Consider the following 15,955-nt stretch of genomic DNA (forward strand, 5'->3'; position numbering starts at 1 on the left):
ACCCCAACATGGCCAGGGGGGATAGAGGTTCAGCTTCCCTACTTGGCCTCCGCCGACACCCCAGGGGGAAGGGGGACTTGTCCTTACTGTTAAGCAGGGGTGGCAGTTCCAGCTCTTCAACAGGTCTCCATTGATACTTCCCTGGCTGGCGGGGCAGGAGTGCCTCACTATTGTGCCTCATGTGGCCTTCACTGGCACCACTGGTGTGTGTGCTGGGGTCTCGGGGAAAGGGGGAAGAAGGGGATGCATGGCCTAATTGCTGCTGGGTGGTGGTAAGAGTCCTGCCTCTCCACTAGGCCTCCTCTGACCACCCTAGTGGGGAGGGGGCGGGATGTCTTAGTGCTGAGTGAAAGTCCCGGCTCCTGTATGCCTAAACTGAGAAACGGGCTCTCGGAAATGGTCTATGCTCTCACCATTCATTAAGGAATGAAGAATTAGTGATTCCAGAGATGAGGAATGGGTTGCTGGAGGTCAAATGGCAAGCTGATGGCAAAGTCAGAACTCAACACCCATGACCTTAGCTCTAAGACCAGTTGTCTATAAACCAAAGAGCTTCTAAGGCACTGAAAGAATGCCAGCCCTCAACCCCATATAATAATGAAAAATCTAAACAGTCAAAGTAGAATGGCTGCCTCTCTTCACATCCTGCCAGACCCTAAGGCCAGAATGCACACGTGGTTAAGTGCCATCATCCCCTAAACAACACAAACACACGTCTACTCAAAACAGACCTTCCATCCAACACACACAGTAAAAGCACACTTGCAAGCCAAGAACTACAGTATCACAGTCACCTTCAGGGCTGGTGGTCTTCCATCTGGAGAGGATTCTGGCTTCCCTGCCATTGGAATCCCTGACACCGAGATACACCCAGGAGCTGCAGAACTCAGGGCAGCCTGCAGGCCAAGCATCCCTCTCCTGGCTGGAGAGCTAGGTCTGCACCCCACTGCAGGCGCCTTCCTTGGGCCTGGGGCCTCTCGTCTGGCCCCAGTCAGTGGTCTCAGCACAGCGCTGCTTATTCTCCAGCAAGGGAAAGCGAGCGACCTGAGAGGGGAAACTGCATTCTAACAGCCTTTGTTTTTGTTTCCATTTAAAAAGGTTACTGACTTTATTGCATGTGGAAAGAACCAAAGTAAGTTTCAAAGAGGCTCAGCATGTTTTGGAGCTGACCAAATATACAGAACTTTTGGGTGGGGAGGAAAAGAAAAGGAGGGAACAAACGCTTATCCCACATTCACCATGTGCCAGACACAAGCCTTGATGTTCCTCCTCTGGCTTTTACAAATAAAAATTCCAGCCAGAATCAAGTTCCAAAGCCCTACCAAAGGCCATCAGGCTGCTGAGAGTCAGGCAGAGTCGCTAGACTCAAGGATGGTATGAAATAATAAACAATTTTATATGTAATTGGAATCATGAAATTTAATAAAGTATTTGATGCCAAAATTTCAAAATAACATGATTTAAATGGTTAAATTCATTAGAATAACTACTTAAGAATTAAAAATCGTGTTGAAGTAAATACCTACACTGTTATCACCCAGGCTGATAAATATCCACAATCTTTCAGTAGAACTTGTGAATTAAGCTGTACTTCTATGAGCACTAGAACATCTATGAGTGATTTTGTTGACTAGTGGGCTATTTTAACAGTCACTCTTTTTACAATTTGAAACAATTTTCAAATGTTATATTCATCTAAACCGGGGGTCAGCAAACTCTGGCCAGTGGGCCAAACCTGACTCATTGCCTGTTCTGTCACGTTTTAAAATGGCTGAATAAAAATTGAGAGAAGAAAACTATTTTATGATGTGAAAATTAAATGAAATTCGAATTCAGTGTCCATAAATAAAATTTTACTGGAACACAGCCCAGGCCCATTCACTTATGTATTGTCTATGGCTGCTTTTGTACTCAAAAGGCAGGGCTGATTAGTTGAAACAAAGACCATATAGCACACAAAGCCAAAATACTAATTCTCTGGCCCTTTACGAAAAGAGTTTGCCAACTCCTGATCTGGTAGTGCCGGATTAAAACGCACTGAGATGATGAGAGCAACATCAACCCGGCTGGCTGTTGAAGAGGCCAAATAACTGTCACAAGATACCAAGTGGGCAATTTGAGTGAACCCACTGTATAATGCCAGGGATAACAGGGACAATGTGAAAAGCAACATTAAAGCAAAACTGTGCATTCTGAGAATGTATCAAACACACGTACATGCTCTTTACATTTATTCTAAGGGGAAAAAATAGTCTGAATCATGAGAGATCTGAATCCTGTGAGATCTTCAAGAATGCAGCCCTTTCACAAAACATAACAGGCTTCTACTTCCTTTCTCACATTGTTTCCCTTTGTTAAGGTGAGGGAATTCCCATCAATCTCAATCTGATGCTCTTCCGGGTCCCCAGACTTCCGACTGTACTAATTGGTGATCATACTGATCACCCTCTCGACCTGCCCCCTCAAGTCAGCAAGTCACCCAAGGCAAGAACATCACCTTTACCTTTAAGCTGAATGGACCTTGCAGTGCTCATTAAAGCACACAGTAGGCCCTTTGTCTCACTGTAGAAATGAACACTGTATATATGCTGTGTTCTCTAACTCCTATGGCACGAACAGTGATTATTCGTCTACTTTGCAAACGAGGAAACAGAAAGATGTTAAGCTCTTCAAGCCACACACAGGCAATAATAAGTGACAAAGGCAGGACTGGAGTTCACACCATTTACCACGCAGGGTACCTGATATCTTGTAGGGGCTCAGCGAGCATTGGGTTCAGGATAGAATAAATGCATAGTGCTGCCCATAAGGAACCACTAAAGAATATTAGCATGGTCTCAGAAGTTGCCAGGACCCCACTTCACTATGCCAATCACAAGAGACAGACAGACAGCCATTAAAAATAATGGTCATCACTGGCTAGGGAATTACAGATGATTCTTATGTTTCTTCTTTGTGTTTTTCTGTAAGTCCTAAGTTTTCTACAATAAATATATCTTGCCTTTGTAATCGGAAAAAATAAAATATTACTCTTAAAAAGCCAATCAGCGGTGCTGTCTCAGCATGTGGCTTTTGACACCTGGAATTAAAAGCTGTGCTGCAGACCTTGCAAGGCTAAAATGTCTGCATAGCATCCAAACTAGGCAGCCTGTGGCAAAGATAGCTATAAACCCTCTAGGCCATTTCTCCAGGGCTGGTCCCCTGTATCCACACAGAGCTTTCCAAGACGTATCCCCTTAGGCTTTGCCAAGTGCATGAGCCTAGGGCGGCCCAACAAGGTGTCTGAAGGAAAGAAGCTGGGCTTCCCTACTTCTCCCAGATTCAGGAACCCAGCCAGCCCCCACCTGCCTGCACCTCCACACGCAGCGAGGAGCATTCTCTGCACCTGCGCCTATTTGTACGGTCCTTTCACATCTGCCCACAGTAAAAACTGGGCACCCCTTTGAGCCGCATCTGTTTTGAGATTGTAACTCCACCCTTTCTCTAAGCAAAACAGGCTTAGTTTTTATTTTAAAAGTGGGTTATACAACAATCAAAAGGAATGAAGTACTGATACATGCTTCAACATGGATGAACTTTGAGAACATTATTCTTAGTGAAAAAAGCTGGTCACCAAAGACCACATATTGTACGATTCCATTTATATGAAATGTCCAGAATCCATAGAGACAGAAAGCAGATTAGTGGTTTCCAGGGAGAGCGGGAGGAAGGAGTAGGGAGTGACTTCTAATGACATGGAGTTTCTTTTTAAGGTGATGAAAATATTCTGGAATTAGATAATGCTGATAGTTGCACAACTTTGTGAATAAATTAAAAACCACTGAATTATATATATATACTTTAAAATGGTGAATTATAATTAGAATTTTCAATGGGTTACAATTAGACTGAGGCCCTAAGTGGCTCATTAGTTCCACAGAGTACATTTTTTAAAGTCAGATAAACAGGAATTCAAACAAAACTCTGACATATACTGGTTGTGTGAGTCCACCTAAGTTCCTTAACCTCTCTGAGCCTCATGCTTCTAGGCCGCAGAACAGGAATAATCATGTCTAGCTCACACAGATTGTTGAGAGGACTAAATAAGTTAATGCAGTACCTGATACAGAACTCTGTAATCGTGGTGTCTTCTCCGTTAGCTGGCCAGAAGATCCTTTGAGCTTTAAACAGAATGAAATTCTCGGCCTCACTAAAGTCAAGCAGGGCCTGGGTACTTGTCTGTTCTGGAAAAGACACTAAATGGAGCTAGAGGCTTGAATGTCAGTTCACACCCTATCATGAGACTTCAAAAATTGAAGCTATGGCTCCACCTCCAAGGCTCACCTACAACTGGCAACAAACTCCCTCACACAGTCTCAAAGTGTCTCATGTCCACTGACAGGTCCAACCCAACTCTCAACCGTTGATAAGTGTTACTATTATTAGCTTCAATCAAGGATGAGACCAAGGGGTCCCAGAGAAACCAAAAAAGGAAACAGCTGCAATTTGCACCAATATTTTTAAACTTTTAAAAAATTCACTTTGTTGAATGATACATTTTGTTAAAAAAAAAAAAAAAAGTTTACACATGAAAAGTAAAGTGCAGGTCAGCGGTATCTGTATAATACTAAAAAAACAAATCAAAGACTTTCTTTTTAACATTCCTCCCATTTTCCTCATAAAATGTTATTATGAGCCATGTGCTGGGAAGAGCTGTCTCCACAGCTCCAAGTTTTGCTCTCAAGACAGCTACCCTCTCTACTCTCAGCCACTTCGCTCCAGCTGGCTACCAGGTCACACAGCAAGGCTGAGGGTAGAGCTGGGTGGAAGTGGCCATGCCACAAGAGGACCAGGCAGGAGTCACTGCCCACTCCATCATGTCCGGCTGCCAAGCGTGGAGGCAGGGGCAGGGAGTGTAATAAAAGGGCAACTGGAGGCCAGGGAACCAGCAGCAACGGGAGGGGCGAAGGGGACCAGAATTCTAGGCATGTGAGGGTCAGGGGTCAAACAAGCAAGATCAATCAAAGAGTAGTTGTCAATTCACCCAAAGCAAGTTGTAGAGGCTGGGAAGAGAAGCCACTTATATCATTCCCAGAGGAGATCTGGTCTCACATCTTATGCAGATAAGTGGAAAAAAAGTGATAGCTAACATTCACGAGGCACTTCCATATGCCTGAGACAGCTTTAAGCATTCTACATTATCATGAATCTCACCCATTACCTCTGTTTTTTTTTAATTTATAGATTTTATTTTATTTTATTTTATTTTATTTATTTTATTTATTTTATTTTATTGTTAGCTTCAAGAATATAGTACATGGGTTAGACATTTATATAGTTTATGAAACAAGCCCCCTGATTGCTCTTTCTCTCCTCTGGTTCTCCCCCTACCTATTACATTAATGCTGACTGCATTCTCCGTGCCGTGCTCCCTGTCCCCGTGACCATCCATCAACTACTAATTTGTACTTCTTTAACCCTTCACCCCATTCTCCCAGACTCCTAACCCCCCTCCCCTCTGGCCATCACCAGATTGTCCTTTATATTTGTGAATCTGTTTTTGATTAGTTTGTTCTTTTTGTTCCTTAGATTCCGCATATAAGTGAAATCATATGGTATCTATCTTTCTCTGTCTGACTTATTTCACTCAGCATAATAATCTCTAGGTCCATCCATGTCGTTGTGAATGGTAGGATTTCATTTTTTTAATGGCCAAGTAATATTCCATTGTATACATGAACCGCAACTTCTTTGTCTAATTGTCTGTTGATAGGCATTTAGGTTGCTTCCATATCTTGGCTGTTATAAATTGTGCTGCCACGAACACAAGGATGCATAGATCTTTACAAATCACTGTTTTGGTTTTCTTTGGATAAATACCCAGAAGTGCAATTTTACAGACTGGAACACTACAACACAAGAGGTTACAGAAATGTTCGGGGACACACAGTGTGGCGGGGTCAAGGCCTGACATCAGGGGACCAGCTCCAGAGGCTCCTCCCTCAGCATCACGGTGCTGCTACCCGAGGGGGAAGGAGGTGGATCCCACTACCGGAGATGGTGTCCAGCCAGTACCAGATTCCATCCTCTATCATTCTGAAAATGACAAGTGATCAGAGGCACTCTGTTCCAGTAGGAAAAGTCTGTTTGGCAACTACAAATTTGTAACTTGCTGATATGATCAAAAGCAGCATGTAGAACAGACTCCCAGCAGTGTGTATACCCATTTTCGGAAGAAATTAATCACCCCTCTCTTGATTGAGCCTCCAAGAAAAACAGTTAAGTCCAAGATATGGTTTGTCACCACCACCACCCCCCCCAACCCTAGCCTCTGGTTGTCATGTGGCTGCATCTTCGCCATAAATCAAAGGCCATGCTCCCCTTTCATCAGATGCCTGCAGATAATTCCCTTGCCATTTCCCTGCTGGGGCTCAGAGGCCACAGCCTAAAGGGTTAACATCTCATTTCCTCTCATCTTTCAAGCCTTAATCCCCATCCTGAGCTAGGTGCATTCCAAGCCCACTTGGAGCAGGTCATGACGAGCCCCAGCCCATGGCTGGCCCTTCATTTCCCCTGGCAGGAGATTAGATGGGGCACTCATTAATCACTCATTACTTGGGTCCTCACTGCTGGCCAGCCCTCGGGCAGCCAGCCAGCTGGCTGGGAGGGTGGGGCAGACCGGCCCTGCCCAACCCAGGTCGTGGGCCGCTCAGTGCCACCCTTCTGGGACAAGACAGCACAATGCAAGCCTGGCCTTCTGTCCTCTGGACCACGCCTGAGAGGAGAGGGGCTAAGGGGGAGCACCACAGTGGTCCCGCCTCAGCAGTCAGCTTTGGCAAGGCGCGTCAGAGAAGACAGCTGCATGGTACATTTAGTTGAAAGATTAGGTAAAAAGAAAAGACGAGTAGAAAGAGGTAAGTGTCCCAGGATGACTAACCATCAGTAAAGAAAACTGCTGTCTACCTGTTTGTTAGCTTCTTCCTGGAGGTCTCTAAATGTAAACTGGTGGGAGGGAATAGAGAGGGGAGTGGAGATATTGAATGGAGAACTCATTATCATTACTGAACAGCTGGAGGTGTTCATTTGCTGGGTTTCAATATAAGGATCCAATATGCAGCCCTTTAGACAAAAAAGCCCTGGACCTGAGGGGGCCTGAGATTACATATTGGTGCACTTATATTGAGCACCAAGGACCCGCCAAGCACTGATCAGGTACAGAGTAGTTAAGAGAAACGGGATGAGAACTGACACTGGGCACCAGCTACGTGCGGGGCCTTTGCCTAATGTTCCACTTGCCTGTGCGCTGGTCCCCACACCACCCTCTAGGCTTTGGCCATCCCTTTGTTACAGATGGAAAACTGAGGCTGGGGGTTAAAGAGGGGGAAAATAAAGGCTTCTAGAATGAAAGGAATCTGCCAATGACCACACACCATGCCTGGAGGGAGATAGTGGTTGGCAAGGCACGTTCAGCCCTATTTGGGGAGTTCTAGCCCATTTCTTACCCCTAGGAAACTTGAGGCTCCTGAACCAGCCAACCCTGATCCTTCAGCGTCAGAGCTTGCTCAGGCCCAGAAAGAAATTGACAGTGAGCCTGATGGAGGCAGGGCCTTCATGCCTCTGCAGGGAGGGCTGGAGTTGGGGACTGTGCTTTCAGAACTGAACTGAAGACCCCCTTGACCAAAAGAGGGTTTGCTGCTTGATCTGGGCTGTGATGCTCCATTGCTCATTCCTCAGAGTCAAAGTCAAGGCCTCTGCTAAAAAGGAACATGCTGCCTGGGATAAAATGGCTTATTAACTCACCACCTGTCACTGACACCTCATTGTAAAATGAGCGTAGGGCAGTGGTCCTCAAACCTGAGCCTGAAAAAGAATCAGCTGAGACATCCTTAAAAATGCCAATTCCTGGGCCCTGCCTTCACCCTGGAAACTGTGTGTGTGTGTGTGTGTGTGTGTGTGTGTACGCGCGCGCGTGTGTGTTTTCACCAGATCCTAACTCTGATTTAGATGTTCAAAAGACAACTCTTCCAGGAAAGAATGATATATTGGAAAGAGCACCAGACTTATAGAGCTGAGTTCTAAGATTTATGTTCAAAACCTGAATTGTCAACCTCAGGCAAGTGACCCAGAGTTTCCTTCCTTATACAATTTAGATGATAATGTCTCCATCACAGGTTACTGGGAGGATTAATGTACCAAGCACAGCATACACCAGTGCTCATTAAATGTGACCTGAATGAGGTCGTCAGGACAACAAGAAACCAGAGAATCGGTTTTGGTGGAGTGGGGAAAGAAAAGAGGGTAAAAGAGGCCCAGGATATGAGGAGCGTCCCAGCATTGGTGCTCAGGTCCTGAAGAAAGAGGATCCAGAAAGGCAGCAAGAGTCTGCAGAGAAGCCTAAAGTCAGAACCTTCCATGAAGCCCCCTTTTCCCAGCCTAGCCTGTGTCATGCGTTAGCACCTGATATAACATTTCTAATCCATTATTTTCACAGAGAAGGCAATCAATAAATACACATGAAACCTTTATATCCACACATACATAAATATCACAATTCCGTGTGCGTGCACGTGCATGCATGTGTGTGCACGCGCGCACACACACACACGGAAAGAAATGTGGAGGAAAGAGGAGAAAGGAACAGTGGGATGGTCGGTCAAACCCAGTCAAACCACATTTTCAAGTCCGCTTGTGCTGGTAACAAGCCAGCACTATGCTGTCCGCCTCAGAGAGACCCAAGTAGGAGAGGCCATGAGGCTCGCCCACTAGGACACATCCAGGCTGAATACAGAGTCAGTTCAAAGAATGCAGGAAAGCACAGAAGGTGGTTCCAGGGAAGAGAGAGAGGTGTGTGCAAGAAGGCCGGGATACGCTTCCTGGCAAAATTGAGATTAGTAGAGAAATCTGAATTTCTAAGCTGTGGGTAGGGGGTATACAAGATCATGAGTAAGAGACTGAGTAAGTGGAGAGAAGGGTTTCAGGCAAGGAAGAATTGGGAGTGTTCATGGATCAAGAAAGCAAACTGGAATTAAGACAAGTTTTAAATGCCCAGATGAAGAATGGACTTGATTCAACCCTGTCTATAAGGGCACTTTCCAGGTCTTTGCTCAAGTTCTTCCCCCTACCTGGGATGCCCTCCCTCCCTCCAGCCTTTCCCATCCCCTCGGACTCCTCCTCATGCTTCAAAGCCCAGCTATAATTTTCCTAGTCCTCCTATGCAGAAAAAAATGTCTCCCTCATCTGTATCTCCTTGATGTTTTGCACACTCTCGATATTCTGCATTGTTTTGTAGTTATTTCTTTATGGCTCTTTCTCTCCCAGGTGGCCATTAATCATCTGTAAGCCTGTCAACATATTGAGGGCAAAAATATTGTTTTGTTCTTCCTTTAAGCCCCAGCACATAGTAACAGTCCCTGGCACACAGCAGATGCTCAAAAATATCTGCTGGAGACAAATTAAATAGAAATGAACACTGGGGAGCCAGTGTGATTCTTGAGAAGAATGATGTGGTGAAATCAGAATTTTAGGAATATTAATCTGTCAGCATGAAAGAAGATGGATTAAAATGAAGAAAGAGATTCATGGCCAGGAGTCAAGAAAAGAGATTATTACTGTAATTTGGCTATGAATTGGGGGCAGAGGGAATGGAGACAGAAAAATAATTTTCTGATATATCACAAAATAATATGGAAGAGGCTTGGTCAGATGCGGGATTTGGGGCATTCAAACATTGAGACTCCTGGACAACTAGGAGAAAGGTGGGGGACCAAGGACAGAGGCAATACCTGGCTTCTCTCTAGGATAACTGACTGCAGTCACAACAAGTATTTCTAGGCAAAACAAAAACAAAAACCACAATATCTCCAAATTAGCATTTCCAACCCTGATCTTACTCACCAACTCTGGGTGTATTTTATTTTATTTATTTTTTTCCTAACAGTCAGTTAGAAATATTTCTTTTCGACAAGGGAAACTGAGTGAAGATCAGGCCAACCTGGTGCTCTGCTCAGGACTTGGCCTGTAGGAGATCACATTAGCTCAACCCAGCAGTCCTCACCAAAAGAAGCCAGCCCCATGCATCCCTGTTTCAGTAAGTGCTCCAGTATTCTAATCACCCACTCTCATTTCCCAGGCGGAGACCTCTGGGAAACCCCTGCTCCAGCCTGCAAAGGTTTATAGGAAAGTCCCAGGACTCCAAAGTGCTTCTTCGCATTAATTCCGGCGCTAGGATTTTGTTTTCTAAAGGAATTCAACTATGATGCCAACAAAAACCTACAGGAATTGAGGAGTACTGTATTTAAATTACCTTTTTTAAATGTTTGCTTCTTTGTATATTGAGACCCAGAAAATCCCATTAAGCCCAGCCACTTTATCACTTTATCAATGAAGTAGAAGTCGTGTGCAGGTTTTACAGGTTTTAAGAGCTGCGCTACCTTTGCAAAATCTTTCGACTATTCAGTGCCTGGGTGCCTTCAGCTGTGAAACGGCAGATGTACAAGATAATTCCTTAGACCTCTTTTGGGTCTCTATTTCTTCTATTCCAAATTCCAACAGGCATCCCACTATCGCTCACTTACTGCCTGCAAAGGGGCGAAGCGCTGCGTGGTGGGGTCACAAAGGAGACAGGAAGAGACGCAGATATGCACATTTAATAGGCTGTAGTGGAGGCTGGGGGGCGTCAGGCTGGGTGTGGACTGCTTAGGAAACACCAGACCCACAAATTTCAAACGCTAAGGGGGCTTGAGAACACCCTGAAAGCTCCTTCTAGAGTTAGGACTGATGTTATTTCAAAGTAAAAAATATTAACTTCCAGATCCCTAAAGCCCCAAGGTGAACTAGCTCTGTAAAAGCTAATTCTATGAGCGCGCCAAGGGACTGCAGGTACTTGGGCTGCACTTAGAGAAACGTCCAGAGTTGGCGGCAACAACCGATCCACTCTGGCTCCCACAGGCGCGGCGTTGCCGCAGCTTAGCTGAGAAACACGGATTTGAGGCTTTCTAGAAAACGGCGTGGCCGAGGCCCCAGGCTGGGGCTCGATGCGCGCCGACCGAGACTCGACCGGCCAGCTCTCCGGCCCGGGGCAGGAGGGAGGCGAGCCTGCCGTGGGGGCGCGCGAGCTGCGTGTGCACTCGCCGGTGCCCTCTGCGGAGACCCAGGGAGCGCGGGCCCTGATTCGGGGACCGCCAAGGCTGCCGATCCCTGGAGTTTCAGAGTTGGAGGGCGGAGGGGTGAGTGCTGGCGCCAGCGGGACAGAGCAAATCCTACAGGAAGGGAAGTGAGGGAAGGAGGCGCAGCCGTCCGCGCGGACCAGGCTCCTCTGGCTTCTCGAGCCTGGTGCGGGCGCAACCCCGCTGCGCCCCGGACACACCCACTGCGCCCCACCGCCCCGCGCCCGCCCTGCGGTCCAGAGGGTGCCCGAGAGGCAGCAAGGGCCGGGCCGGGGTCGTGCGGGCGGAGCGCAGGGGCGCGCGGCGCGGGCGGCTCTGCTCACCTGGCGGTCAGCGTCCCGGAGCGGCCGGCGGCCGCCTCGCCTCACCTCGCCCCGCGTGGTTCCCGGAGCCGGGCAGCCCGAGCCCGCCGCATGGACGGCCGCCGCTGCCGCCCCGCGCCCGCCCTGTACGGGCTCCCGCTGCGCCCCGGTTCCGCGTCCGGCTGCGCGGGCGGCCAGTGGCTCGGGCGCGCGCGGAAAGCTCTGGCTCCGAGTTTGCGTTCAGGAGAGCGGGGACCCGCGCTCACTCCGTCTCTCCTCCTTCCCCCACTAGCGGCCTCCTGCTGTCATCTAGAGTCGCTCCTGCCGCCCCCTGGCGGCCACCTCAGGAAGGACCGGCCCCCAATCCACCTCTAAGATTGAGAGGGACCCGTTAGAAGAATGAGCGAGGCTTGTCCTTGGGTACCATCCTGTAGATGGGAGGACAGTCTAGACAGAGGCAACGAGGGCAGGAGGGTGGCGGGAGTGGAAGGAAGAGTGGCCCGGGCTGGCCAGGACCAGCCAAGTGAGAGGCAAAGATGTGAGACCAGGAGGTAAGCTAGGGCCAGATGGCAGAAGGCCTTGAATTGCGCGTGAATCTTATCCTGAGGTTTGTGGGAGTCATTGAAGGACTGCAACAGAGGAAGGACATGGGCATTATCGCGTTTTGGAACAACCTATTGGGCTGCAACAGGATGGGGCTGAAGTTGAAGCCAGAGCCAGCAAGAAAAAATGTGCTCTAAACTAGAAAGGGCAATGACTGTAAGATTAGCTAAGGAAGACCCCTCATCTAAAGGGCACACAGTCACACTCACTCACATACTCACACACAAGAAGAGCCTCACCGGGTTCCCCCTGAAGGTAAGATTGAAGGACAAGAGCCCTCCAAATTCTAAGTATGGCTAGACAGCATGGAGGAGAGAGAAGACATGCTCCCTGCCAGCCAGCAAGGTCCAGCGTTGTTTTTTGTCTTATTCAGGGTAATATTTTGTGGGAAGAAAAACCTGCCACAGAATCATCATCATTGTCATCGTCATCAAACTTTGATCTATATATCCAAGCCCTTCTTTTTACTAATTGAGAAATATTGTCCCAAAGATAGCATGATCCAAATTACGCAGCTAATTAGTTAATGGTAAGAAAATTACTGGAGCACAGTTTCTTGACTCCTAATGCAGTGCTACATTCTTCACATTCAACCTGAGATGTTTAGAGTTGGTGAGGTAGGAAACAGACTGACAGAGAACATGTCCCTCCTCTCCCAGGAGGTGGATAGAATAGCCTTAAGCATTTGAAGAGGTTGTCCAGGTACAAGTAGTCTCCCTAAATATGAGTCAGCCTATTTATCACTGCCTCCAAAACCCTCCAGCAGGAGTTGTTTTGAAAGTGCAGGTGCACGGGTGGGACAGGGAAGGCGGCGGTAGAATGCAAGCTGCCTGCCCCAGAGCCAGGCGGAACCAGGGATGGGTTCTGTGTGTGGGAGACAAAGGAGTGCAACAGGGCAGAGAGCTCCGGTGGCGGAAACATGAACAGAAGAGAAAGTGACCACCCAAGGCCAAAAGAAAGAGAACCAACTGCGAGTGCTGACTACTAGCCTGGATGGAGCCTGGGCAGAGCCAGTTCTCACTGATACAAGCTGGCTCAAACGGGATAAAATAATTCCACACTTGATCAAACTGATTCTGATTGGAGGTACCCTGTGTGAGCGGGATTAAATTAATGCTGAGTGTCACAAGTCCTCTGGGTCCAGGTTAAGTGCCTCTAACAGCTCTAATAAACCCTAACCAGTTTAAACCATTTAAAATGATAGAAGAATAATAACATAAGAATGTACTTAATGCAACTGAATTGTGTGCCCAAAAATGGTTAATATGGTAAATATTATGTAATGCATATTTTATCACGGTTTAGAAAAAGAAAGCAAAAGTAACAAAACATGTTCAAATTGGATTGATTTATTAATTTATTTAAGAGAAAAAAGCATTTCAGTGCAAAAGAAGCTTGGAATAAGGCGAAGAAGGTGTCGTGCAGTCAGAAAATCATCCTAGTACGTGGGAGGGATAATTGGGGGATATGCAGAAGTATCTGAGATCAAATAAGAAGGGAGCGGAAATCTGGGATGTTCCGCCTGAGCTGAGTTTCAGAGGATGAGCGGAGTTCATCAGGCAGGGCATGGTATGAACGGGGCTTAAGAACAAAGGATATGGGTTTTTTGTTTTTTTGGTTTTTTTTTTAAAACTAATTTTAGACTTATAGACAAGTTGCAAAAATAGTACAAAGTATTCCTTTATATCTCCCACCCTTCTTACATAACCAAAGTACAATTATTTATTGACCGAACTTGATCCATCTGACCTAGGCTGGCTCTTCAGAACTGATTCTGATCCACTTCAAATTTGTTCAAATTGTCGTGACTGTATTTCGCTTACATGTCACACAATGTTCTTTATTTAAAGTCAAGACTACACTGAGCGTGGGGAAGGAGAAGTAGACGGGGGGGGGGTGGAATTTAAATCATGTCTTCAATTAAAAAATAAATTTTTTGAAAAAACGACTACACCGAGGAATCTATTCTCATTTTAAACAAGGAGATGTTTACATTATATATAGGCACCAGTGAATATTAATTATTAAAAACAGTTTTTAATCTTTCAGTCCTGTTTTATTTCTACTCTGATCACAGCTGGATAAGCTACGAACCCTTACCAACAGCGAGGGCAAAGAGTAGGTGCCTCAGATCACAGGGGCTGCCCCACGGCGTCTCCCCGGCATGTTCATTCCTTCTATGCACATCCTGGTGGGTGGGTCGCTAGTTATCCTCCTGCACATCTGAAGTAACAAGGTGCTGACTACCTGGTACTGTAGGAGACTCTGTGTTAGAAAGCCCCTTTCCATTTTGAACAGAAAACTTTTTCCCAGTGACTAGTACCCATTGACCCTAGAGGTGGCTCCAAAAGTGACAGACGAAAAGGGTGAGCCCTCAGTCATGTGTCAGCTCTGAATCTGTGTGACAGTCTTAATTTACACCTATTGTCCTGTTACAATTATTAATTAATTATTAATAGTTCCCCCTTCACTTCGTTGTCCCAATTGCGATGATAAATGACCTGCTCATCCTGCAGAAGACTTCCACCACCCACCTCACTAAGGCGGCCCCCTGCCTAGAGCCACAGCCTCAGCATTCAGCCATTCCTCCTGCGTGACCCAGCCTGGAGCACGGTGTCGGCACACAGCACTAGCATGGGCTCCCAGATGCTGGAGGCTGGATGGCACACTGCTGAGGGCAGCTTCCTGGGATTTCAGAGCACGCAGAAATGGAGTAAGAGCAGAGTGTGAACAGATCTCAGGAAGGCAACTGAGATAGCAGGTCCTCTATGGGGCACTTACGAGCAACACGGCTTCTGTACTTCACCAATAAGCACTGACCATGAAGCGTTAAACCAGCAGAGCATTTCTGGGGGCTAGAGTCCCAAAAGTTACACGTTGAAAAGCGCTGCTCTACATTCTTGACACACACTGGTGTTTTCATCCTAATGGCATTGCAGCGGGTTGCGTCCCCAGCAGAGTAGGAAACCCCTATATTATCCCTACTGGTTTGGAGGCGGAAAAGAAACAGACATGTATTCAAACCCCTAATTTCAGGCTCCAGCAATACCTTGCTGCGTCACAACACTTACAAAATTGTTCCTTTCGTATTCTTGCTTGTAAACCTTTGTAGACTGTAAAGTCAAGGCAAGCTTGTGCTCAGTGGATAATAAGGAACTAAGGGAAGCATGGTAAACAAAGCGAAACAAAACATGAGCTGGTAAACTTGTTTTCAGCCATTTTTAAGCAGCCTGGGTGAGCGCCTTAAGAAGCCTTCTCTCCCTTGCTTGCCTCCTTAACTCAGTTCCTTCTCATCTCCTCCAGGGGATGTGGGATGTTGACCTTAAAACTGAATTACACGTGTTCCTGCCCGAGGCAGGCTCCCTACTGGACCTATAATCCATGACTAGGCAAGAGAATATCTGCAGCCACCTTTCTGAGGAAAGAAGCAAAGTGATTTCTAGATGGAAAGTCAAGGTTTCCAGGGAAGTATTAGAATCTTCTGGCTGCATTTCAGGTCACCTAATTCTTGTTAGCAGTCCGATCTCATTCTCTTTCTTGCCCCGTGGCCAGTCATCAGAGATAGAAAACTTCCTGTTTCTTGGCATAAGACAACTTTTGGAATCCCAAACATTCAGATTATTTCTCTTTTACCTCTTCGCAACTGATAGTACTCACAGCTAAGAGGCATCACCCAGACTGAAGCCACTTATCTCCAAGAGTGGGAACAAGGAGCAAAAGAGAAGGTGGGCACCACGGCTTCCAGACTCACAGGCTCCCGTTCTCCTTCTGATGATGATTAACTAGGTGAAGACAATGGCTATCTATGGAATATGTCCATTTGCAAGTGCCTGTTCCTCTCAATCGTAAGTGATCGTGCATCCTTCCAACCTATATTTATTGAAGCTGACTATGAATGACTGAAGG

At 46.6% G+C, this 15,955-nt stretch overlaps 1 protein-coding gene across 2 annotated transcripts in view; it reads right to left on the reverse strand.

Moving 5' to 3' along the window:
• The window catches only part of THSD4 (thrombospondin type 1 domain containing 4), a 536,848-nt gene extending 524,982 nt beyond the window's left edge, over positions 1–11,866 (reverse strand). The window contains exon 1 of one of the 2 annotated variants that reach the window (XM_016126817.2): positions 11,468–11,866. The gene's annotated coding sequence lies outside the window, so the exon portion shown is untranslated. Of the gene's footprint in view, positions 1–4,099; positions 4,465–11,467 lie in introns of those variants that run through there. The other variant, XM_016126819.2, reaches the window with a different exon arrangement.
• Between the last annotated feature and the right edge of the window lie 4,089 nt (positions 11,867–15,955).

Source organism: Rousettus aegyptiacus, unplaced genomic scaffold (assembly GCF_014176215.1).
Source record: "Rousettus aegyptiacus isolate mRouAeg1 unplaced genomic scaffold, mRouAeg1.p scaffold_m13_p_3, whole genome shotgun sequence".
NCBI lineage: Eukaryota > Metazoa > Chordata > Mammalia > Chiroptera > Pteropodidae > Rousettus > Rousettus aegyptiacus.